The sequence below is a fragment of the Elephantulus edwardii genome, unplaced genomic scaffold, assembly GCF_000299155.1.
Source record: "Elephantulus edwardii isolate Elephantulus edwardi_28Jun2011 unplaced genomic scaffold, EleEdw1.0 scaffold00048, whole genome shotgun sequence".
Classification (NCBI taxonomy): Eukaryota; Metazoa; Chordata; class Mammalia; order Macroscelidea; family Macroscelididae; genus Elephantulus; species Elephantulus edwardii.
This window is the reverse complement of record NW_006399798.1, coordinates 16,486,477-16,511,885: the sequence shown is the minus strand read 5'-3', so window position 1 is coordinate 16,511,885 and position 25,409 is coordinate 16,486,477.

The following is a 25,409-nucleotide window of genomic DNA, read 5'->3' as shown; positions in this document are numbered from 1 at the left end:
ACAACAACAACAACAACAAGAACATATAAAAAGCACCTCAAATCAAGACATGAAACATTAAAAGCCATAAAAAAAAGGCCAGTAGATTGACTATGAAATAATTTAAAATTATCTACAAGATACTATAAACAAAGCTTAAACACATGTGCAACAACAGTCTAATCTGCGGGAAAAATATTTATAACATAATATCAAATATCAAGAAGGACTTCTGGTGGTGTAATGAGTTATGTGTTGGGCTGTTAACCAAGAGGTCAACGGTTCAAGCCCACCAGTCACTTGCTAAGAGAAAGATGAGGCAATCTCCTCCCATAGAAACGTACAGCTTCAGAAACCAGGAAGAGGGTCTCCATGAAGGGAAGTAAGGCAGTAAGATTGGATTTCATTATTACACCAAGAGTTCCTAAAATCAACTGAGATAAACAATCTAAAGGAAGATGGAGTGTCTCTCTTATAGTGTTGACATTTTGACATTTTCCTCTTTTTCTACAATTCAAGTTGTGCTTTCTGGCATGGAAGGTGAGCATTCTACTTCTGAACTCTTACTGCCTCTGGAACTAGCACAGAGAGCTAGTTAAACATTCTCACCCCTTTAGTTACTTTATATGTTATGTTCACAGTCATTCAGAATTGACCAGATATGCCATGGAGAGAATTAAATCTAAAACTCCCCTGGCTCAAAGGGGCAAAGGTTCCTTCTTGATACACAAGCCATCCAAGGTGCCCGCTCGTTCCTCAGTCGCTCAGGGATCCACGCTAACCAAGCAGTCCTTTCTTGGACAGAGAGGAAAGGAGAAAACTGTGGAGGGCAGGGCACACACTGGCTATTAAACGCTGATCTACAACTCATTCATTGGTCAGAGCTAGTCACATGGCCTAGTTGCTAGTCAACAACATAACATGGGCCCAGAATGAGAGAGAACTGGAGGTATCCAGAGAACAGCAGAACCAAGCAAGAGTCTTTCCAACAGCCAACCAACACATGGAAAGAAGACTATCAAATAGGCAAGGTTCTTAAAATGTGATGGTGGTGTTAAATATGGTGATAATGTGGAAATGTCAGTCTCCACACTGAAAAACTTTGATGCCCCTCAGAATTGTCCTTACAGGTTCTAGCTTACAGCCTTGTACAAGCAATAAACCCATCTCTGTTTTGGGAGCATTTGCTGAGGCCCTCCACAAGATGGGCTTGGGCAGAGGGGAGATTGTGAGGATGGCACAGGCTGGGGCAAGGTTTCAATCCATTGTTCACAGAGTCACTATGAGTCACAGCTGACTCAATGGCACCTACCAACAAAGAAGTAATAAGTAACTGTCCACTCGTCTGATTTTTGATAGAGTCTTACTTTTCAAGAAAGGAAGGATTATTAATTACAGCCTCCTGTCCTAGCGATAGTATCAACTTTTCTTTTTCCTCTATTCTACTGCATTATTTTAGCATAATTACAATGCCAAACGAGAGAAGTAGCCAACTCTTCAAGTTATCTGAAAAAACAATCTGAGCTGAGACTCAGACTTAGTCACTGACTTTTTAAAAGAACCAGAAGCTGGGATTTGCCAGTTTAATCAACTACCTCAGTGAAGAGAGGGCAGCTATTATCTAAGGCATTATTCTGACTTACTGAAGCAGAATTTCTGTTGATTAAGACAGTTATTTATAAACTGCTGTCTTACATGTAATTAGTCACCCAAATTATTGGTCAAGATGGTCCTTGAAAATGTGTCACATCCTTCTCAAGCTGAGCGATTTTCCCCCTCCTGTTGTAAGAATTCTGTATATATGTGTCATCAAATGTCCCCCCTCCCCCCATTTCTGTCCTGACTAGCTGAATGACATGGTCAGCCATCTTTCTGACCAGATCAAAGGGAATGGACCTTATGGTTATAGATTTGAGGCTGACATTAGTTGGTGCTTAGGCTGTGTTTCCCTAGAAACAAATCCTGAGAAAAGAATCCAAATAATTAATTTATGAAAGGAAGTGAAGATGGGGGGGAATTTCCAAACTCACTGCTATCAAGTCAATTCCAGTTGATAATATACTTGTAGGATCAAGTACAACTGCCCATTGGGATCCTAAGACCGCAAATCTTTACAGACGCAAACTATCTCATCCTTCTCCCACAGAGCAGTTGGTGGGTTCGAACCAGCAATCTTTGCCTGAACCATCAAATGCCTCCTTAGTCACAGAGTCACTAGCACTCCTCTAGGGAAGGAAAGAACAACAAAAACAACAACAAACCATATGTATTTCGCACCAATTACTATTTTAGGCAACTGAGCTGAATCCTACCAAGGAATTCCTATTACATTTGTTGTTGTTGCTGTTGTTAGGTGTCTTCAAGTCGAGTAAGGCTCATTGTGACCCTATGAACAACAGATGTGAACTCTGACCTATCCAGTGCCAACCTCACAGTCTCTGACATACTCGAACCACGGCTGCAGTCACTGTGCTGAGAGTCTTTCTCTCCTTCACTGTCCATATTACATTAGGGAAACCTGTAAAACCTAAAGTTGACTTGTGATTCAGAGTTACTCTAGCCTGGAGGGCGAGGCAGCTGGGGTACCCAGACCCTGACTCCTGTCACTCATTGGCGGGGCTGCTCAGGAGAAGCACTGGTTCCTGCTAATCTGCTAACTGGGCAGCTGTGGGAGACCATAAGAATCCTCAGGCCAGAAAATGCAGGTGCTGAAAGTCTGAAGTCAGGTCAATATTCACGAAAGTGGTAAGAACGAGAGTTGACAGGCCGAATCCCACAGCATCTGCTAGAACTATTAAGTCATCTGACAAGAGTCATCAGGTTTGAGCCCAACTCCATTCAACTGCTTTGTTCTTGGTCATTAAAAGAAACAATATTAAATCTTCACTTCTAAGTCTTCATAACACGAGAAACAGTTGTCTTAAAATAATGGATGGCCAAGATGTAGGTTTTTTAAAAAATACACTGAGCAACAGTAAAATGAAAGGCAGATCAGAAAGAAAAGACTAGAATTCACAGAACTATAGTTGCCTACTCAAAGCAATGTTTTCCAAAGTGAGAAACAGGTTCACAGGGAAAAGAGCTTGGGAGCTGTATCCCCACTCTAACACCCCATCTTTTTCTACTGTCTCATCAACTTTTAGTGCTTTTAGAAATGACTCTCATTCACAGATTAACTTGTTTACTGTTCCAAGCACTTAAAATGTGAGAACTGGGACCTTGACTGTCTTGTTTGCTCTTCTTACTCCAGTGTTAGTCCAGGATTTCCACATTGAGAAGTATTATACAGTAGTTTGAATGAATAAATGAACACCCTTCTAGAGACATTCAAAGATCACGGATATAATACAGGCTTTGAAAAGTCCTAGGACTGCATTATTTTATTACATGATTTACTCCCAACATTTCTCCAATTTATATGCCCACAGAATCCTTTTATTTTTTGGAAACAAAGTTTGAGAAATGTTAACTGATAGATTCCAAAGTCAGTAACACTGATATTCATTGTAGTGAATACACATGATCAATAAACCAGGGAGAACACAGCAAAGATTCACTTTGACACACTCATTGGGCTGAATGAAGCAGGGATGGGCTACGCTCTTAGAAATGGAAAACACCTCGGCCAGCTACCAATGGCCGGTCCATCTCTACAAGAACAATTTGCACAAGAAAATGAGCTTTGGTGAATTCCAATTTACTCCAAAATTTAGTTTCCTCTAAATTTCCACTTATTACAATTTGATTTACTAGAAATCAAACAGATTCTAAAGACAGGGAAGGCTAGCTGATCACTGACAATGTCAGTAGTCTTTAGGGACATATCTATAAGGGATTTAAAACTATCAGAAATCTATATGCAATGATCTGTTCCCAGGGAAAGGGGTCAGGTATACGATTTCCTATGAAATATTTTCTAATTTTAAAATATGATCTCATTTTAACAACCTATGAATTAATGTCTAGGTAACACTGGAATGTCAATTCCACAGGCATAGAGATTTCTTATCAGTTTTATTCATGTCATATTCCCAGAGACTGACACATAGCAGTTATTCCAAGAATTTGTGCTGACTTCAGAAATAAATAGGGAGTCCTTATGGCATAGTAGTAAAGCATTTGGCTGCTAACCAAAAGGCTGGTGGTTTGAATCCACTAGCCACCCTGTGGGCGAAAGAGATGGTACTCTGCTTCTGTAAAGATGTGCACCCTTGGAAACGCCATGGGGCAGTTCCACCCTGTCCTATGAGGTTACTATGCATTAGAATCAATGTCACGGAAGTGGGCATGGGGTTTGGGTAGGAATAAATATTGTATACATGTACAGATAATCCCTGACCTCTGACAGGGTCCCATTCCAATCCACTGTAATAAGTCAAACACTTTTCTTTTGTCAACTTTTTGTTTGTGTTTTGAACAGTTGTTGTTATGTGCCGTAGAGTCACTTGTGAATCATAGCGACCCTGTGTACAACAGCCCTAAGCTCTGCTCTGTCTTGTGGCAATCGCACTGTCTCCGATACACTCCATCCCGATCACCCCAATCACTGAATCAATCCACCTCATAGAGGGCCTTCCTCTCCTGCGCTGTCCCTCCACCCTCCCAAGCATGATGTCCCTCTCCAAGGACCTGTCCCTCCTTGCAACATGTCCAAAGTATGTTAGACGGAGCCTCAGAATCCTTGCCTCCAAGGAGCTGCCCAGTTTAACCCTTTCCAGGATGAATCTGTTTGTTTTCTTGGCAGTTCATGGTACCTTCAATACTCTTCGCTAGCACCACAGCTCAAAGGCACAATTCTCCTTCTATCCTCCTTACTCATTGCCCAACTCTCTGATGCATAACAAGTGATTGCAAAGACCATGGCCTGTATCAGATGCACTTTAGTCTCCAGAGAGACACCATTGCTCTTCAGTACTTTGGAGAGGTCCCTAACAGCAGACTTTCCCATCACAATACGTCTTCTAATTTCCCGGCTACTGGTGCCGAGAATGTTGACTGTGGAGCCAAGCAAACTAAAGCTGTGAACAATCTCAATCTCCTCACCATCCATCCTGAACAGTAAATCATAAAACTGAACATCCCTCCAAGTAAATGCCCGAGAACCATACCATTAGCAAGTTGTGTGCTGTGGTTGGTAATGCCTATTCCTGACTGTAAGAGAGACATAACAAATGGATGGTCATAAGTGCAGTTCATCCTAACTTTAATACCACATATCAAATATATAACCAGGGACTAGTTGTATATGTAAATGTGTGCAACAGTGGTTATCTGGGGATATCAAGTTTGTGTGCATTCTATTCTTTGGTGGATCTGTATTCTACGAGGCACGTGGGTTGACTGGCATTTGGAAAAGAAAGGCTTGTCTTTCATGATGATGCCGAGGTTGCTGTCACCAACACTGAGGATCTGGGAAGCAGCCCACCCGGGGACATTCACTCCACCCACTCTCCCTTCCCAGCCCTAGTCCCAAACCCACCCATCCCCACCTCCACAACGATCTTGAGGCTTCTGGTGAAGCTGGGAGGAAGCAGCACTTCTTTAGCCAATGGGAGCCCTGGATTTCAGTCGCGTCCTCTCCACACTCTAGGGCTATTTCCACACTCATCAAAGCAGAGCTGGTAATGCTGTTTCTTGATCTGGTTGTTGGATAATTTCAAGGCTGCCATTTAAAAATGACTACAAACTTAGTGACTTAGAACAATAGATGCTTATTCTCTCACAGCTTTGGAGGCCAAAGCTCAGCAATCAAGCTGTCAGCTAGCCCACACTCCCTCAGAAAGTTCTGGAAGACAATCTCTCCTTGCCTCTCTCAGTTTTCACGAATCTGCTATCCTTGTGGCTGCACCAGTCCAATCTCCGCTTCTGCCGTCATGCGGCCTTCTTCTCATGTCCTCTCTCCCTGGCTCTTCTCTGTGTGACTCTTACAAGGATATTTGTCGCTGGGTTTGTGACCCATTCAGGCAATGCAAGAAGATCTCATTTCCAAATCCATTACTTCTTGACATCACAAAGACTTCCTGCACTGGGTCAAATTGTGTCCCCGAAAAGATATGTTCCAGTCCTAACCCAATATGCACGACTGTATCCTTATTTGGAAATAGGTCTGTGTAGCTGTAATCAAGTTAACATGAGGCCATGTTGGAAGAGCGGGAGACCTACTCACATAGGCACACATGGAGAACACCATTGTGTCACCAAGCCTAGAGGTACTGAGCATTGCAGACGAAGACCAGAAGTTACAAGAGGTGAGAGATTCTCCCAAGTCTTAAGATCAGCTCTGCCAGCACCTTGATTATGACATGGACCTTCCAAAAGCAAGAGAACACGTTTCTGTTGTTTTAAAGGTACCCAGTGTAGGCGGCTTGTTCTGGTGGTCCTTGAAGTCCAAGCCACCTTCTGCCCAATATTATCACAGTCACAGATTCTAATGGATCTGCCAAGGTCTGAAATTTCACCCTGAAATGCTTGCCCTTTTCTGGTTACATGCTATGATCATTAAAGCATTTCTTTTTTAAAGTCAGCTTACAATGCTTCAGAAATACACATATATAAATTCACCAGGAAGCATCGTGTACCCATCTAATAAAAACCATGGCCCCTAAGATGCGCTAGTCACGACGCCAGCAGTTTTGGGTCTTCTCCGAATGCCTTTTCCTACGTTCAGTCTTATTTAAAAACCAATCAATCAAACCAAACCTGTTGTCACGGAGTCAACCCTGGCTCACAGTAACCCTAAAAGGACAGAGCAAAAACTGTCCTGTCAGGGTTCCAAGGCTGTAAATCCTCATGGAAACAGACTTCACATCTTCCAATCATACGATCATACGGAGACTGGTGGTTTCAAACCACTGACCTTCTGGTTAGCAGTCAAGCACTTAATGACACCACCACTAAACCTGTTATCTGGTCTTAAGAGAATGCACAAAAATCTCAAAAAACCAGCAACTTGTTTTCTTATCTGCCCATGTCCATTTCCAAAGCAGTGACACCTTTAACAAATTACAAGTCAGTGACCAGCAGAGAGGTTGGGCTTTGCAGGAAGACAGTCGGGCTGTGATTTTTAGGCAGATGTCAATGACCTTGGGGATCCCCGCTGGGTGGATGTGGGTACTTCCTACCCCAGATGGCAGGGGAAACAGCCAAAAGCCACTGCCCTGCACCCAGCTGACCCAGAAACTGTTTCTTAGTGAATCGCCCGGCGTGACTCACGCTGGCTCCCACATCTGGCGGATCTGGGTTACGTCACCCCGGCCTCAGTGTCCTGTGGGTTCCTGGGAACACTCTCCCCAGAGTCAAGTGCACCAGCTGCGGCGGGCGGCTGCGTTCACACGCCTCCCCGCGTCATCATGATGGCCACACGCTACGGGTCTGGCTCCAGCTCAGCTCCCGGCTCCAGGGGCTCAGCTGGCCACCCATCCCCGGGGAGGGCGCCTCCTCTCACTTTCCCATGGGCTGCACAGTCACCAAGGAAGTACAATTCGGTGCCCGGGGGTGTCCGGGGCAGGCCTGCATTCTTTGGTTTCTAGACAAATAGCTCCTGGCACCATTAACTCAACCTCATTAGCTGTGTTAATCTGGAGACCAAGGCAAATAAATAAGATCCTAGCCCTTGGCGTTCCTGTATGCAGCAGCAGCAAAGGGAAGATGTGGGATAAACCTCGAGGGAGCCACGAGCAGCATTCAACAGCTCTCAGGAGCACAGGTGGACGGTGGCAGGGAGGTGACAATTTTAATGGAGGCAGTGCCCCACTGGGGCCTGATAGAGTCCTGCTGTGTCCCCTGCACCCCCCAAACAGTCCCTGGCGGTCCCTGGCGGTCTCCTTGTGGCTGCCTCTCCTGGTTTCTAATTAACTACAGATCCTGCTCAATCTTATTTTTGTATCCTTTTATTTACTGAGCAGAACTGACCTCAGGATGCCTTCTGGAGGACCAGCCCACCAGCTTTGCCCTGTGGGGAGGCTCTGTATCCATATCCTCATTACTGTTGGATGGTGATGGAGTCCACACCCGAGGAATGAGTGTCCCTCAGAGTGCCCTCACTCCCCATCAATGTCACCTGTTCATTCTCTCAGCCCTGACATCTTTAGAGGCTGATTAGGGGCCATTTGAAAGAATCATGGAGGCCATCCTTCTAATTCCCCTATCCATATTCTAATACTAAAGCCAAGACTAAGGAAGAAGACATATTATAACAAAATAAAAAGAAAGATGACCCTGAGATCCTGACAAATTGTTCCACCAACTGGAGCTGCCAACCCAAGGCTGCAAGGCATTTAGATCCCCGAGCAGCTTCAAAGGCAGCTAACTACAGCCGTGCAGGCTGGTGACTCCTTAAAAAGTTCAACTGAAGGGGAGCTCTGGTGGCCTAGTGGTAAGGAGCTGCAACTACAATCCCAGAGGCGCATGGTTCAAATCCACCAGATGCTCTGCCGGGGAAGGAGGGACAATCTCCTCCTGTACCAGTCAGATCTGATTTGACGGTACACTCACACAAAAATAATAAAATTTTTAAAAAATAGGAAAAAAAAAAGTTCAACTGAGAATCACCACAAAACTTGGAATCATATTCTTGGGCAGCGGGCTCTCACTGAGATTTACAGCCTCAGAACCCCGATGGAGGGCCGCCAAGACAAACCATTTGACGGTAAAGAATGGGGTTTGTGTTTTAAAGGTACTGACGTGCATGAGAGCATGACCAGTGCTTACTGCCATCAAGCTGGTTCCGCTGCTCAGTGACCCCGAAGGGCAGAGCAGAAGCGCCCCACAGCGTTTCTGAGGCTGTAGTCATCGGAGAAGCAGATCGCATCACCTTTCTTCCTTGGAGCAGCTGACAGATTCGAACCACTGGAGACCCTCAGCCTCTTAGGTGAGTCAGCAAGCAGGGCAACTTGCCACAAGCTGTGTCCCAGAACTCCCTGGGGAGTTACAGCTGCTCAGTGCACTTGGGTCTGCCGACCTTCGCTCACTGCTGGTTACAGAGGGTTGCAAGGTTAGCAGTTCAGGTTCACCCAAGAGGCACCTTGGAGGACAAGCCTAGCAAACCACTTGCAAAACACAGTCTTGGAGACCCTGTGCAGTGGTTCCACTCTGAATATATAGGGGGCGCTACATGAGTCAGAATGGACTCAATGGCAACTAACTACAGCCGTGCAGGCTGGTGACGCCTTAGAAAGTCCAACTGCGAATCACCACAAAACTCGGAATCATACTCTTAGGTAGATACACTTGAGATACAAAAGCAGGGGCTCAAATTCAGAGACAAAAAAAGTAGATTACTTATCAGGTGCTGGGGGAAGCAGGAGATGGAAACTACTGCTTAATGAAGACTTATTTTTTTGTATGAGTAATGAAAAAATTTTGGAAATACATAGGAGTGATGACTTGTAGCACATTGTGAATATAATTAATGCCACTGAATTGGACACTTTAAAAAAAACAACAGTGAAACGACAAATTTCATGCTATATATACATTTAACAGGGACGCCCTGGTGGCCTAGTCCTTAGCAAGTCGTGTTGCTAACCCAAGGCTGTTCAGGTCAGGGAGTTCGAATCCACCAGAATCTCTATGGGGGAAAGACGGACAACCCCCTCTACTTACAACTGGAAACTGGATGGAGGGTGGCTATGATCAAAACCGATCTGACAGCAGGGAGGTGAGGTTTTCAGCCATATCGTTTACCACAATTAAACAATGAGGGGGTGCACTGCATATACTTAATTTATTTAGTGGCTACAGTAATGGGCTTATGTGCAGCATAGACAGGGAGGGTGGAGAAGGAAGCAACTAACAACAACAACAATTTCTTTCTAGTGTTTGTTGAGATCGTTGTTGTTGTTGTGTACTGTCAAGTCAGAACCAAGCCATAGCTGACCCTCCAGCAGGTTTTCAGGGACAGTTAATCTCAAGAGAGGAGATTGCCCATCTTTCTCCCATGGAGCAGCTGGTGGCCTTGAACCATGGACCTTCGGGATTGCAGCACTACTTCTTGCCTCTAGCAGGTTATAAATCCTATAAGGTAGGCATGCCACCTGCCAACCCGTGGAGCCCGAGCTGTGTAACCCACACACTGTAGCCAAACCCACTGCCACTGAGTGGGTTTCAATCACAGTGACCCTACAGGCCCCAGGGGCTTTCTGAGGCACATAGCACACTATTCCATCTTTCTTCCATGGGGTAGTTGGTGGGTTTGAACTGCTGACCTAATGCTTAACCTGCTGCACCACCAGGGCTCCTGTACCCACCCCAGAACTGGACTCTCTCTGGCAGGAGGGGCTGACTCCTCCCCTGGCACACCGAGGGCAGGGCTGATGGGTTCAGGTTACGGAACCACTCGGCTGCCAGCTTCTCCACAGCCCCAGGTGAATATCCATGCGCTCCGGGCCTGGGACCAACCGGGTGACAATTAATTCCCAAATAAATTTACGGCGGAGACTTCATCTAATTTGCAGACACTGTAATGCCACGGATTTGTTCGCTGAGAAGTCTCTGGCTTTCTGTTTGATGAGTCCAGTCAAATGTATTTTTAAAGAAGGTTTACTTTTCATCTTTTCTTTCCTTTTTCTTTTTCTCTTAGTATTCTAGGGGCAAAGGAAAAAAAAAAACTTCAGTAAGGAAAAAACCCACCAGCCACCGTTCTTTTGAGCAGCTCAGTAATCCGAGTCTTTCAAGTGAGTAAGCCCTTTTTTTTTTACTGACATCTCTGAGAAAGATGGGGAGGGGGTCCCCACAGCTCATCTCTGATCAGTGCTCCTCACTCTTCCCTTCAAAGAGCACTCAGTGTTGATTCTAGACCAGGTGATGTGTGGAGATGCACTCAGGGGAAAGCCACTTGGCCTCTGCAGACAGGTCTCCCAAGGCTGTGCATCTGGGCCTCCAAATACACTTGTCACATGTTCCCCAGCAGCTCCAGAGCAATGCTCACACTTGGCCTAAAACGCCTGACCTGATGAGTCATCAAAAAGCTCAAATTTTGGCAGCTGGAGAAACCGAAACTTTCATCTTTCTTAGAGTTTGCAAATTAACAGCTCCACCAGAATCACGCAACAGGCGTTGCATTAAGTAGCTGTCACTTGGGTCCCCTTCTGCCTTGAGTGCAGACACAAGGGAGCACTGGTTTGCTTCTCTGCTATTCCTCTCACGTTCTGCAAAAGAAATTTCTATTCTGGGCAAAAAACAAAAATGGAGAATCTTATCTGTGGAAGAGGATACCTAAGGTAAGGCATGGTGGTGGTGAGGTGCTCTCCAGGACATGTGCTTGATGTTTGGATTTTTAAATCTAGGTTAAACACTCGATCATTAGCCAAAAGGTCAGTGGTTCAAGTCTACCCAAAAGCCCCTCAGAAGACAGATGATCTGCTTTTGAAAAGTCATGGTCTTGAAAACGCTAAGGAGCAATTCCATGCAGCACACTCGGCATCGACATGAGTCAGAAAGGGCCTGATGGCTGCGAACAACAGCACTGAAGAACACACTGCACGCTCCTCCTTAACACAGAACATGCCACCTTGGGGAAATGATGACAACATGGGTGAGAGAGAGGTTTCTCAGATGCTCATCCTGCCTTCCTCCAGAACCCCAATCCTCAAAAAAAAAAATCACAGACTCTTTTCAGTCAACTAATAACCCTCACTAGAGTTGTAACAGGATAACACACTTAATTGTTAACTAAAAGGTTAGAGGTTCAAGCCCACTCTGAGGTACCTTGGAAGAAAAGCCTGGCTATCCGCATCTGAAAACTCAGCCATTAAAAATCGTATGGAGCTCAGTTCTATTCTAACATGCAAGAAACTATCATGAGTCAAAAATCATCTCAAAGGCACCTAGCGTTCCAGTCCTCATCATGTGTGTGACTTTCAACAGGCACATAATGCCTCCCCAGCCCTGTTCTGCCTGCCTGCTGGCCTTGAATGAGGAGATCTCACTGCCCGTGGCTGTCACTCAGGCCTCTGGATTTGCTCTAGGCTCTCCAGAGTCCTCTGAGCTTGGCATCTCTGGGAGCCCACAGCAGTGTGTGGACCAGCAGGATGCATGATGGGTACACGACAGGATCCCGGCTGGGCACCGGTGCCATCTCAGCTCAGCACCACCTCACTGGGACCTTGCAGGGCAGAAACAAGCTCAGCAAAACGACATGCTTGCCACAGCAGCATTGTGTTGTGTATTGGGCTGCTAAGCAAATGGTCAGCAATTGGAATCTACCAACTACTCTCATAGCTTTGTTGTTGTTGTTGTGGACCATAGAGTCACAACCAACCCAGAACTGACACTCCAGGGGGTTTTCAGGGGTAGTTAATTACACGGGAGGAGATAGCCAAGCCTTCCTTCTACAGAGCAGCCTCGGGCCTTGAACCACGCACCTTTGGGATTACAGTGCAGCTTCTTGCCACCAGGCCACCCTAGTAGCTTAGCGTAAGGAACTGCTCTGCCGCCACTAAAGCACGTGGTTTGAATCCACCAGCTGCTCCGCAGGAGAAAGACCGGCTGCCTCCCCACATGCATTTACTGTTTCTGAAAACCCCAGGGCTGGTCAGCTATGGGTCAGTTCTGACTCGATGACAAACAAGAAGTCTGTGTGGGGTAAAGATGGGCAGTCTCCTCACGTGGAGGGTCAGCTATGGGTCAATTCCAACTTGACTGTACACAACAACAACAGCTCCTTCTGAGACAGATGGGCACCCACCTCTCATAGAAAGTAGGGCCTCTAGAAGCTGTGGGAGGGTCTCTGTGAGTCTGCACAGAGCCGATGGCAGTGGGTTTATTCCCTGAAGGCACGTGAGGCCACTGGCTGCTGAGTGTATCCCGGTGCATGTATGCCTGGGTAGAATTTATTTCACAGTGTTCCCAATGGAGGCTCTTTAGGGAGCAGGTCTTTCTTCTGAGGCAGCTCTGGGTGGTCCTAAACCTCCAACCTTTGGTTTAGCAGCCAAACACATTACCCGTTTGCTCCGTGCATGGTCTCCAGAATCTGCACGCTGAAAGGACAGCATGTGAGGGCGGCAGCCCATTCCTTTCTCTGCGCACGAGGAGAGGCTCTCACTCAAGAAATACCACCATCAATACATACTGAGTGCTCAATTATACACACAGCTCCACACCAAGACAATATAAAATACTGCCTAGATGCCGAGGACATCTCTAGCACATTGGAACAGGGGACTACCCATCAATTATGCAAAAGCAGAACTCGCTGAGTACATTTCAAAAAGAACAGAGAAGAAAAACCCCCAGAACAGAATTTAGTGTTTAATAACTCTCAGATACTAAAGTTTCCATTTAATCAATTGCAACTTTTGATATTTCACTTAATACATCAAGGAGGCACTACCAAAGGAACAATTTTAATATTGCCTCTAAATTCAATTAGAGCGGTTACATTTTCATGATAGAGTAACATTTGCAGGGCCATTCTTTAATACACAAGTTATTAAATCCCAGAGTTCCTAATCCCCATTGCTGACAAGAAGCCCTGTTCTCGGCTCCCACAGTGTGACAGCTTCTGCTTTTATGACCTGAGATGTCATTTTCTTTTCCCTCCTGACATCTTAAGAGCCATCTTTAATAATGTTTTTCTGAAATTCCAATGTTCCTTAACTCAATTCCAGGTTGACTTAGCAAGCCAGTTCTTCTCCTTTTAGAAGTACCTCTGGCAATTCCCAGGCACACAGCTCCAGGTAACGGCTGCCAGAGACTCCATTTAAAACCTAGACACCAGATGAAAACGTCAGCATCTATATTCCCCAGCCCTCTCCTGACATTTCCCACCGTGCCTGGAACAAATTCTCCTAGCAGGTGAGGCCAGGGACTGACATAGATGTATGTACAGTTGCCCCTCCACATCTGTGAACGCCACATCTTGCAATGGAAAATATTAAATAGTTCAAATAATTCCTCAAACAGGGATTCTAAAGTGCTATTAACATAGCCTTTACATTGCATTAGGCATTCTAAGTCCTCTAGAGATGGCTTAAGTGTTGGGGAGAATGGACACAGGTTGCATGTTGGTATTTTGCTATTCTGGTGGGCTTTTCCCTTGTGTTAGACAGGTAATGTGCTGACATTGTGACAAGGTTTAAGGGAGACACGTGTCATACAAAAGCATGAGCACCCAATCATCACGCTTGTGCACTCAAAAATGATCTATTTTGCCATTCTTATGCTGAGAACTTAAACAACCCCAGATTTTCGTATTCTAAGAATCCTGAAACCAATCCACCTTAGATATTGAGGGCGGGGGGGGGGGCTGTACAAGGAGGAGTAGAGTTCAGAAGAAGGACTCTGAATTCAAATCCTGTATCCAGCCTTGGGCCAGTCAGCCTCCCTGGGTCTTCAACCAACTTTCTACAAGATGTGGACACAAGTTGTGACTAACTTTGCTGGTTCAATATCCAAAAGAAATCCTAGTGCTTTGAAGTTTTTATGAAAATCTTTTGTCTAATTTCTTAGGGAGTTGGACTCATATTTTCACAGATCCAGACTAATTGGTAAAGTAAGAATCAACGAGTTCTAAATGAGGGCTCTTCTGCCTTAAATATTTTTCAGAACAAGGTCAGATGTAAATTACCTCTGCAGCAGCCCCCCCCCCCTCCGAGAACGGTACCAGCTTATCTGGGTGGTGAGTGTGAACTACAGATGAATTCCCTGATAAAAAGTTAAGAGCCAACAACACTCAGTTCTGACTCACCAAGACCCTACAGGACAGGACCCCCGCAACCCCTGCTACCACCAAGGTGAAGGATGTCAGTCTTTCCGGGAGCAGACTGTCTCACCTTCCTCACAGGGAGCAGCTGGAGGGTTCAAATATCAACTTCTCAGTTAGAAGCCCAATGCTTAACCCTCTGTACCACTAGGGCTCACAATGTAGTCTAGATGCGTCCAACTTAGAACAGCAGAGTGTTTCGATAGTTTCAATAGAGGCTTGTATTTTTAAACTGGAAAAGGCTGGCTTAACAGAAATCTAAGCAAATTAAGAACGTAGCAACCAAACCTAAAGAAACCATAACCTCCACCCAAGCAGATATATTAACACCCATGTTTATTGTGGCTTTGTTCACAATAGCAAAGAGCTGGAAACAACCCAAGCGCCCATCAACAAATGAATGGACAGAGAAGCTGTGGTATATTCACACAATGGAATACTATGCTGCATTGAAAAACAAGGAACTATTGAAATATTATGCAAAATGGATGACCCTGGAGGACATTATGCTGAGTGAAATATCTCAGTCACAAAAGGACAGATATTGCATAGGGCCACTGTTGTAAGACAAACTGACATCGGGCTTGAAGGAAGACAGAGAAGGAGGGGGAGGAATGATGTATACTGCATTGAAACAGAGGAGGGAGAGATCTGTTTAAAAGGGATATGACTGGGTATTATTGTCATGACAGGAATCCAGAATGAAGGCTGTACAGTGGAGCAGACCTGGGGGGAGGGATTGCCTAACAATGAAAGAGTTTTTCTTTTCAAGGAGAAGAGTGAATTGAGGGGTAGGGGGTGGGCAGGGAGAAAAGTGCAACAATGAATGACTAGAAACCCTAAGTCTCTCTAAACTTTCATTAAAATAATAAAAAAAAAAACAACCCAAACCAACCACAAAAAAAAAAGACTGTACCGACCAACATGAATGTCTGTCATGAGGGTATCTTCACAACTCTCTGGGGGTCAAGGTTGGGACGGGTATTATGCCCATTTCATAGGAAGAAAGCTGAAGGAAGCAATGGTGGGCAAGGATGAAAGCGTAACCTGCCCTGTGGACTATATTCAAGCCTTCCAGCTCCTCAGTCACATCAGAGCTGTGCCTTGACAAGAGAGAACTATATGCTTTTGAAGTGGGAAAATCCTATTACAGGATACCAAGTCCCCCCACCCCCATACTTAAGAGGGCTACCAATCTAAGCTTCTGGTACTTCAGTGAAAAGTTTCCACTCTGCCTTCATAGGTGGTTGATGGATAGATGGACAGATGGATTTGTGCCATCAGGATTGGAGGAAGCCTCATCACTTGATTCATCCTTGCTTGCTGAGAATGAAGAGGACTTAAGACACTCACGGAAGGGGATCAAAGACTACAGCTTTCATTACGGCTCTCACAGCAACAATTTGAAAACAAAAATCCTCACAACTGGACCAATAGGCAACACCACCATAAACGGCAAAACGACTGCAATAAAATGATTTCATGTTACTTGGATCCACAGTCAACACCATGGTAATAGCAGTCAAGAAATAAAAGAGGAATTGCATTGGGCAAATCTGCTGTAAAGAACCTCTTCTGAGTGCTTTAGGAGAAGGATGTCAATTTAAAGACTAAGGTACTCCTGACCCAAGTCATAATTGTTTTCCTTTTTTTTGCTTTTTTCTATGAAGCTGAAAGTTGAACAATGAATAAGGAAGATGGGAAAAGAATTTATGCCCCTGGACTGTGGTAAAGAGAACAGTATATATGGACTTCCAAAAGAACAAATTAATCATTTAAGAAGTGCAGCCAGATGCTCCCTGGAGGCAAGGATGGTGAGATTTCCTGCATACTGTGAACATGGTGTCAGAAATCCTTGAACAAAGACAACCTGCTGGGGAAAGCAGAAGGTCAGCAACGAGGGAAAGACCTGCAGAGAGATGGACTGACGCAGGGAGTAAGACAATGGTTTGAACGTGACAGAGCTTGTAAGGAGGACACAAGACAGGACAAGGTTTTGATCTGTTGTTCACAGGGTGGGTATATGCTGGAGTGGACTAGACGGCACCTAACCTAACAACTGGTCATAAAGGAGCCACTGTGGCAACCAGCTTAAGTGCTGGGCATTAGTGGACGAGTGGATGGTTCGAACTCATCAGGTGCCCCAAGGAAGAAAGCAATCACCTGTACAGTCCCAGGAGCCCAGAGGAAGTCACTCAAAGTTAGAGCTCAAGTGACAGCAGAAAGTTATAGATTATATGATTAGGTATTATTTTCATGGCAAGAGTTCAGAATGAGAGCTTCATGGGGGAGTAGACTGGGGGAGGGGGGAAATTGTATAATAATGAAAGTGTTTTGTTGTTGGGTTTTTTGGTGTGTTTTTTTCATTTTTCAAAGAAAAAACAACTGGGAGGAGGGGTGGGCAGCGAGGAAAATGTGCAATGATGAATGAATGGAAATCCAAAGTCTCTCTAAACTTTCATTAAAATGTCAATTAAAAAATAACTTTTTAAAAAAACCAAAAAAGTTAAAATGATAAAAGCTTTAACAAACCAGAAGCATGCCCCAAAGGACTAGCCACTTTCACTTTTAAATAACCTTCTCAAACCCACTGCTGTAGAATTGATTCCAACTCGGAAGACCCTCTCCAGGGAGTTCCGGTGGCCTAGTGGTAAGAAGCTGCGCTGCAAACCTGAATGAACGCAGTTCGAATCTACCCGCTGCTCTGCGGGAGAAGGATGGGCAATCATCTCCTCCCAAGTGACTGAATGTCTCTGAAAAGCGTCCTCAGAGTCAGCTCAGGTGGGTTTTGACTCAGCAGTGCCTAACAACGACGACAATGACCCTCCCCATGCTTCCAAGGCTGTAAATCACACAGGAGGAGCCTGCCCATCTTTGTCCCCCGGAGCCACTGGTGGTTTGCAGCACTGGAGCGATGCAGCCTTTGCTTAGCTGTGTGGCCTGCTGTGTCCTGCACCACCAATGCTCCCCATCACCTCAATGCCGAGCAAACACAGGGGGAAAGATCCCCGAAGATGGTATTTCTTTTATTACCTTACAACAAGAAATTATTTTTGTTGTTACTGTGGGATTTCAACTCTCAGCACTCTGAATAGATAGCCAAAAGGAAAAGAGAAATAACCTTAAAATTCTTGATCTAGAGACGTCTTGGTCATGAAACTTCCTTGCAAAATTGGCTGCAGGCCTCAAATCAGGCCTCCATGGCTTATTATTAATATGAATCAAGATACGTGTATCTTTTCATCTCAGCAGATTTACCTTGAAAGGAACCAGAATCAAATGGGCAGCTTTGCCGTGGGATAAATCCCAGAAGGCAGAATGATGTAGGACTGGACTGAGGGAAAGGAGAATCACAGGGAAGAAGTGGGAAGAGTGGGTACACTGGAGTTACTGTCATTGATCTTGTAAAAGAAAATATGAATGAATGATTGAATGGGAAACCAATCTGCTTTATAAACTGTCACTCAAATCACAATATAGGGTGTTGGTGACGGGGGGTAGGATAAGAAAGAAAGGAGCTGGAATAGTTGGGATGTGAAGGTGGTTTCCTTACTCCCAATTGACCTCAGTACAAAAACCACTGCTTCTCCCAAGAAGGAATATCACCCTCACCCCCTGCCATTTCTCCCCAAGTTTCCTTCCAAAGGTGGGAAGAGAGATAAGCCGTCATTGGGGGATTAAACAAAAACAGACACCGACTGAGGTAGGCTGGGGCTTTGAGAAAATGCAAAGACCGAGCCCTGATTCTCACAGGCTCACTGTCACCACCAATGAGCCAGGAAACCCCAGAGCGACTTGACCTCCCCGCATCTGAGTGCCTCATCTGCAAAACAACTGGACCACAGGATTTTCCAGGTTCTTCATGGCTGCATAATTCTTTGTTTTTAGGATAATCACAATTTGCAAAACAGCAGTTTTCAAATCTGGGCCTCATTTGTGGCAATTCTTGCCTTATGTGGCTTTTACAAGCTGATTTTCTTGAAACACCAACCAACACACCAACCTGACCCTGTGAGCATCTCACAGCATCGATTTCAAGGAATATCAGGGATAGAGGAAGTCACAGGCACGTAAATTCCACGTGCCTTTAGGGACACTTGGACTAGGTTAGAGACAAGACCAATATCTAATTGTGATATTTCTTTTTAAGTATATGCACCATTTGATTTAGGAAGACTACACACAAAACCAGAATATGGACTTGACAGAGCTAAAAAAACCCCACAGAAACCTACTGCTTAGCAAATGATACACAAAATACAATCTGCTTATAAGGAGGTAACAATATAAAACTCACCACTGTCCAACTCATAACAACCCTCCACCAAGTATCTAAGTTTCTTTACAGGAAGAGACTGCCTCATCATTCTCCTATGAAATGACTGATGGATTTGAACTGCCAACCTTTCCGTTAGCAGCCCAATACAGAACATATTATGTCACCAGGGTTCCTTTAAAGGAAATGAAAATAGCACATGATTATTAAAAATATTATACTTTGGGCTATTGTTAAGAAGGGACCAGTCACTGGAGTGGGATGTCATGCTTGGAAGGGTGGAGGGACAGCTCTAGAGAGGAAGAGGAAGACCCTCGATGAGATGGATTGATTCAGTGACTGGGGTAATGAGGGGAGTTGTGTCAGAGACACTAGATAGCACATAACAACAACAACAACAATGGTAGATATATCCAAGGGAGAAAAAAATGCTTCTGGTTTGCCTTCCAAGTAAATCTAGTAATACTCTATTCAGATTAACCCCCAAATAGATTGCTATCAAAGAGATTCCAATTCAATCAACCCTATAGGACAAGGTGTCTCTGTCATGCAGGGTTTCTAAGGCTGTGGTCTCTATGGAAACCGAATGCTATAGCTAGTGGGTTCAAATCACCCAGTCTTCTGTTAGCTGCTGCCATAGCACAGTGTGCCAACAAGGCTCCTTATATTCAAGACGATCATATTTTAAAATAGTTTTTACATTATTAACTCTAGTGGTTACTTAAGACTGTGGCTCATCAAAGATATTTCACCTGCTAAAAACCACTATGCGCTTAACGAAGAATTACAGAACACTGTTAGGTCAGTAGAAGTATAGGATGTAGCTCCTCTGTGATGTAAAGCAAGGTCATGTTGCCCTAAAGTGTCACAGAGCAGAAATAGTTTCACTTCTTCCCATGATGTAAGTAATCCTCGTTAACTCAATGCAACGGAGTCTCAAGGTTTTCAATTTCCCTAAGCTTTCTTCCACAGGTCCTGTCAATCTTCGCCTCTTATCCAGCCACTCTTGGTCCTTTGCAAATACCACTTGAATTGCTACTGGTTCTGCTTCTCAATCAGATTGCAAATCCCTTGAGGGCACTGTGTCCACATTTTCTATCTCCTCGGCAGCCATAATTCCCTAGGAAGGTGGAATGAAATGCCTCTGGAGACAGCTAATCCCAAACTCAACTCCCTTTTTAAACTGTCTAATGTTGCTTAGTATTGTTCAGGTAATCCACTGGTAGAGGATGAAAGCGACAAAAATGTTGTTTCCAGTCTGCCTCGCGGCTGGATGTGGCCACGTGCCTCGTGGCTGGATGTGACCATGTGACTCTTTGCGGTTAGTTGCCATGGAGCTGATTCTAACTCCTGGGGACCCCACTGTCGGTCCACTGTGATTATCCATAGGGTTTTTCAAGTCAGTGACCTTTCAAAAATGAGTCAGTAGGCCGAGCTTCTGAAGCACCCCTGGGTGGGTTTAACCAGCAACCTTTTGGCTAATAGTTAAGTACTGTACCTTATGTTCCACCCAGGGACTCTGGCCATATAAGCCAGCAAGAGGCCTCTTTCTGGATCAAGGTCTTGGGAGAACACGGCGTCTTTTCCATGTTCCTTGTGTTTTGTTTTTAACTTTGCATTACAACGTGAGTGAGAGTTTACAGGGCAAGCAGATTTTCTATTCAACCATTCATGTATATTTTGTTTCATGACCTCGGTGTCAGTGCCCACAGTGTAAAAGGACTTCCTCCACGTATTTACCATTTTTCATGTATCCATGCATCCTTCTTCCCCCAGCTCTTCCCAGCTCCTACGCATTCTCTCAGAGCAAAGGCGGCCTTTTTTATCTCATATGATTGGTTGTCCAAAGAGGTGCCTTCCTATCTAAAGTTACTGACCACTTTACAAGCCTGTCTATTGCCTGGCTGAAAGTTGAACCCCACACGGGGAGCTCAGCTCCAGGCTTGAAGAATATCTAAGGACCACACTTTCAGAGATTCCACCAGTTTCTAGCAAACCCATAAGTCTAGTATGTTTGTGTTTGTTTCTGTAGTTTTGAGTTTTGGTTTACATTTTTTCTCCCTAAACCCAGGTCTTCTTATCGTGATGCCCCTCAGGAGAATCAGCAGTGGTCGCTGAGAATCAGGTAGCTCTCTGCTCTGAAGGTTGTGGAGGCTGAAGTTAAGTGCCTTGTTCAAGTGCTTCGTTAGTCCTAACTGCTCCTGTGTATCTTTGATATTTTATTTCCCCCGCTCTTCTTTACTCTGATGAGGAGAGATCAATAGTTAGACAGATACTCCATGCACCCTTTCCCTGCTTTTTGACCTGGGAGGTGATAGTACCCAGCCCTGACCTTGTGCAAAATAGCAAGGCTCTGGGGCATGGAGGCGCTTCAAAGTCTAGGGCATCTGCACAGAAGAGAGGCACTGGTATTCCTGAAACACCTGCCTCCCACGGTTACATGAGAAACACAAGAAATTAATTTCTGTAAGCTGCAATGTTACTGAGTCTCTTGGCCTTTTCTCTTCCCTCTGTCCTTGGGTGTTATAAACGGTTAACGTGATTGGTCACTGCCCAGAATGGGAGACGTTTGAGGCTACACTTAGTTTCTGTGGAAGAAAGGTCAGCCAGTCTGCTTCTGAAAATTCAAGAACTGAAATCCCGATGGAGCGTGGTTCTGCATCATGTGACAAAGACAAACACGTGATCATCCTGAGTCAGAGTCCTTCTGACAGCAACCAGTCAAAACCATGAATCTTTATAGTGGAAACTTAAGAGAAAATATAAAGTCATCCAAGATCCCACTAGCCCTAAATAATCACTATTAGTATTTTGGGGCAATCTCAGCTAGATTTTTCTCCACGTCTGCAAAAAACCCACATAAAAAACACATACATGTATTTTTCTACCAAAAAATATTAAATCATACTGTTAATGGCCTCCTTCCTCTATCATCTTCTCCTAGTTAATATACATATACATTTTCAACTAAAAAACATTTACATGATTTCAAGGGCTAAAATATAGTCCCTCGGTTAAATATGTAAGAAATTAGTGAATTCATCTCCCATTGTTACACATTTAGGAGTTTTTTTTCCTTTAAAAAAAATTCTGTTAGAAACAACCATTCAAAAAATTTTATACACCAACCAGATCTCTTTTTTTAAGCTTCTATTCTTAACATATTTCTGCAAACAAAGATGTTTCCTCTCTCCATACCTGTATAAATCATTATGTCTGACATATTTGCAAGGCTACATTTGCTCACTCTGTTTAGGGATAAATTCCCAATTGTGTTTACTTATCCAGGACAACCCAGAAACCAAGTAAGCCATCCCCTCTGCCGGGGCAAATGGATGAATAATAAATGACATCCTATGCAGTGGCAGAGGAGATGTGGTGACACAGAGATTAAGTGTTGAGTTGCTAACCAAAAGGTGGGTGGTCTGAACTTACTATGGCAGGCAGGTCCATAGAGATAACAGCCTTCGAAACCCTACAGGAAGTTCTACTCTGTCTTATACAATCCCTAATGCACAGGCTGGATTTAGAAGAGGTCGTGGTACTAGGGATATTATAGCTAATGTTAGATGGATCTTGGCAGAAAGCAAAGAATACCAGACGAATGTCTATCTGTGCTTCATTGACTAGGCAAAGGCTTTTCACAACAAGCTGCGGCTGACTCTGAGAAGAATGTGAATCCCAGAACATTTGACTGTGCTAATGCAAAACCCATACTTGGACCAAGAGGCAGTCAGTCGTCAGAACAGAGCAAGGAGACACTACATGGTTCAAAATCTAGAAGGGGGTCCATCAGGGATGTATTCTGTCTCCATACCTTTTCAATTTGTATGCAGAACAGATCACCCGAGACGCTGGGCTGTATGAGGAGGAATGTGGCATAAAGATTGGTGGAAGAGTCATCAACAAACTGCATTATGCAGATGACACAACTCTGCTTTCTGAAACTGAGAAGGACCTGAAGTGCTTGCTGGAGAAGGTCAAGGACTGCAGCCTCCTATATGGACTGAAGCTCAACATCAAGAAAAAAGATTCTCACCACTGGGCCCATTGGCAGCATCAGTATGGATGGTGAAGAGATTGAGATGTTGTTGTTGTTATGTACCATCGAGTCGCTTGCGACTCATAGCGACCCTATGTGCAACAGCTCTAAACTCTGCTCTGCCCTGTGCCAATCTCACTGTCTCCGACACACCCATCCCAATTGTCCCAGTCACCGAATCAATCCATCTCCCAGAGGGCCTTCCCCTCCTGCTCTGTCCCTCCACCCTCCCAAGCATGATGTCCCTCTCAAAGGACCAGTCCCTCCTTACAACATGTCCAAAGTATGTCAGATGAAGCCTCAGAATCCTTGACTCCAAGGAGCATAGTTAACAGTTTTAGTTTGCTTGGCTCCACAGTCAACACTCTTGGTAACAGCAGCCAGGAAATCAAGAGACGAATTGCATTGGGAAAGTCAGCTGTGAGGGACCTCTCAAGAGTACTGAAGAGCCACAGTGTCAGACTGAAGACTAAGGTGCACCTGATCCGGGCTATAGTCTTCGCAATTATGTGCTATGCATCAGAGAGGTGGACAGTGAATAGGGATGATAGAAAGGGAATCGATGCCTTTGAGCTGTGTGTGGTGCTGGAGAAGAGTATTGAATATACCATGAACTGCTAGGAGAACAAACAGGTTTGAACTGGAGCAAGTGAAGCCGGAATGCTCCCTGGAGTCAACGATTCCAAAGCTTCGTCTGACATACTTTGGTCATGTTGCAAGGAGGGACTGCTCCTTAGAGAGGGACATCATGTTTGGCAGAGTGGAGGGACAGCGCAGGAGAGGAAGACCTTTGATGAGATGGATCGATTCTGTGACTGGAGTGGTGGGAATGAGTGTGTTTGAGATGGCTAGGTTGGCACAGGATAGAACGGCATTCAGAGCTCTTGTACGTGAGGTCGCTATGAGTCACAAGTGGCCTGATGGCACATGAAAACAACAACAATTTGAATCCACAGCAACGGGTTCATTTTCTGGTAGTAAGATTTGCCTTGGAGGAAATGTAGCCAGAATGCTCCTCAGAAACAAAGACGATGAGTTTTTGTTCACCTATCACACAGGCATGTTGTCAGAAAGGGCAAGTTCCTAGAAAAAGATGTCATGGATGCAAAAGCAGAGGGTTGGTAAAGGAGAGGAAGACCTTGAACCAGGCGGACTGACTGACGCAGTGGCTGAACAATGGATGTAAGCACAGTAGACTCTGCAGATGGGGCGGGGTTTAGTTCCATTGGACAAACGAGTTGTCCTCAACTCCACTGCACCCAACAACAGTAGCAAGCAGGAAATTAAGGAGCTCTGGTTCATTGTGGACAGCATGTTGAGTTTCAAAGCAAAAAGCCAGCAGTTCAAAGCCACCAGCTACTCCAAGACAGAAAGCTGGGTAGACTCCTCCCATGAATACCTACAGCCTCGGAAACCTGATGGAGAAGGACTATGAATCAGACTCAACTCAGCAGTGATGGAGTGGGCTGGGGTGCGTTTTTTAAAACGGGCAGAGGAGGAGCCTGGGTGACACGGTAGTTAATACAGATGGCTGTTAACGTCAAGCCCTACGTTTCTAAATCACCATTTGATCCTGGGGAAAAGAAGTGGAAAATCCGCTTCTGTAAAACAACACAGCTTTGGAAACCCTTGTGGACAGTTCAAACTCTGCTACAGGGTTTGCTTGGAGCTGGAAGAGACTTGATGGGAACAGGTTGTTTTATTTGGGGTTTGGCTTGGTTTTTTGGTTTGGGGCTTTTTCCAATCATGCAAACTCCCCTTCCGCTACACAATCCTGGCCATGAAAAGGCACAAGGGCACAGTAGTAGGAGACCCTGCTTCCCGCCGACAAACCTGGATCTACATCTGTGTTGCCAATTACTTGTTCAACAAACCTGTTACTTTTTTTTGAAATAATAAATAATTCAGGGAAAGTCATTTTGAATACTCTGACATCTGTTGCTTGTACGATCTGAATTATTCATCAGTGAGCATAAACAGTATTAATTAGGGGGAAAGCATTGAGGCGAACCATTGAAAGAAGAATGAACGTCGCAGAAGAAAATGCCTTTGCTCAAAGCACGCTTCTCTCATCATTGACAAACGCTCTCAAAGAACTTGCCAGTCTGCGGGATTCAAAGGAACTGATACATCCCCAAATCAGAAGGCAGGAAATAAACGATGAGCATTATTCATGTCTCCAATTTCTTTTTCTCTGTTAGGAAAAAAAAAATTATAACCCTTGATGTTGTCTATGCACTTGGCCTTGGCTTAGAAAGGTATTAGGGTTCTTCAAGAGAAACAGAGTCTTACTAACTCAGCCTTGAGCGCTGGTGGCATCATGCATTCCCTGTTGTACTGCTGATTGAAAAGTCAGCTGTTTGAGTCTATCAGCTGCTCCTCAGGAAATAGATGGACAGTTTCCTCCCTGA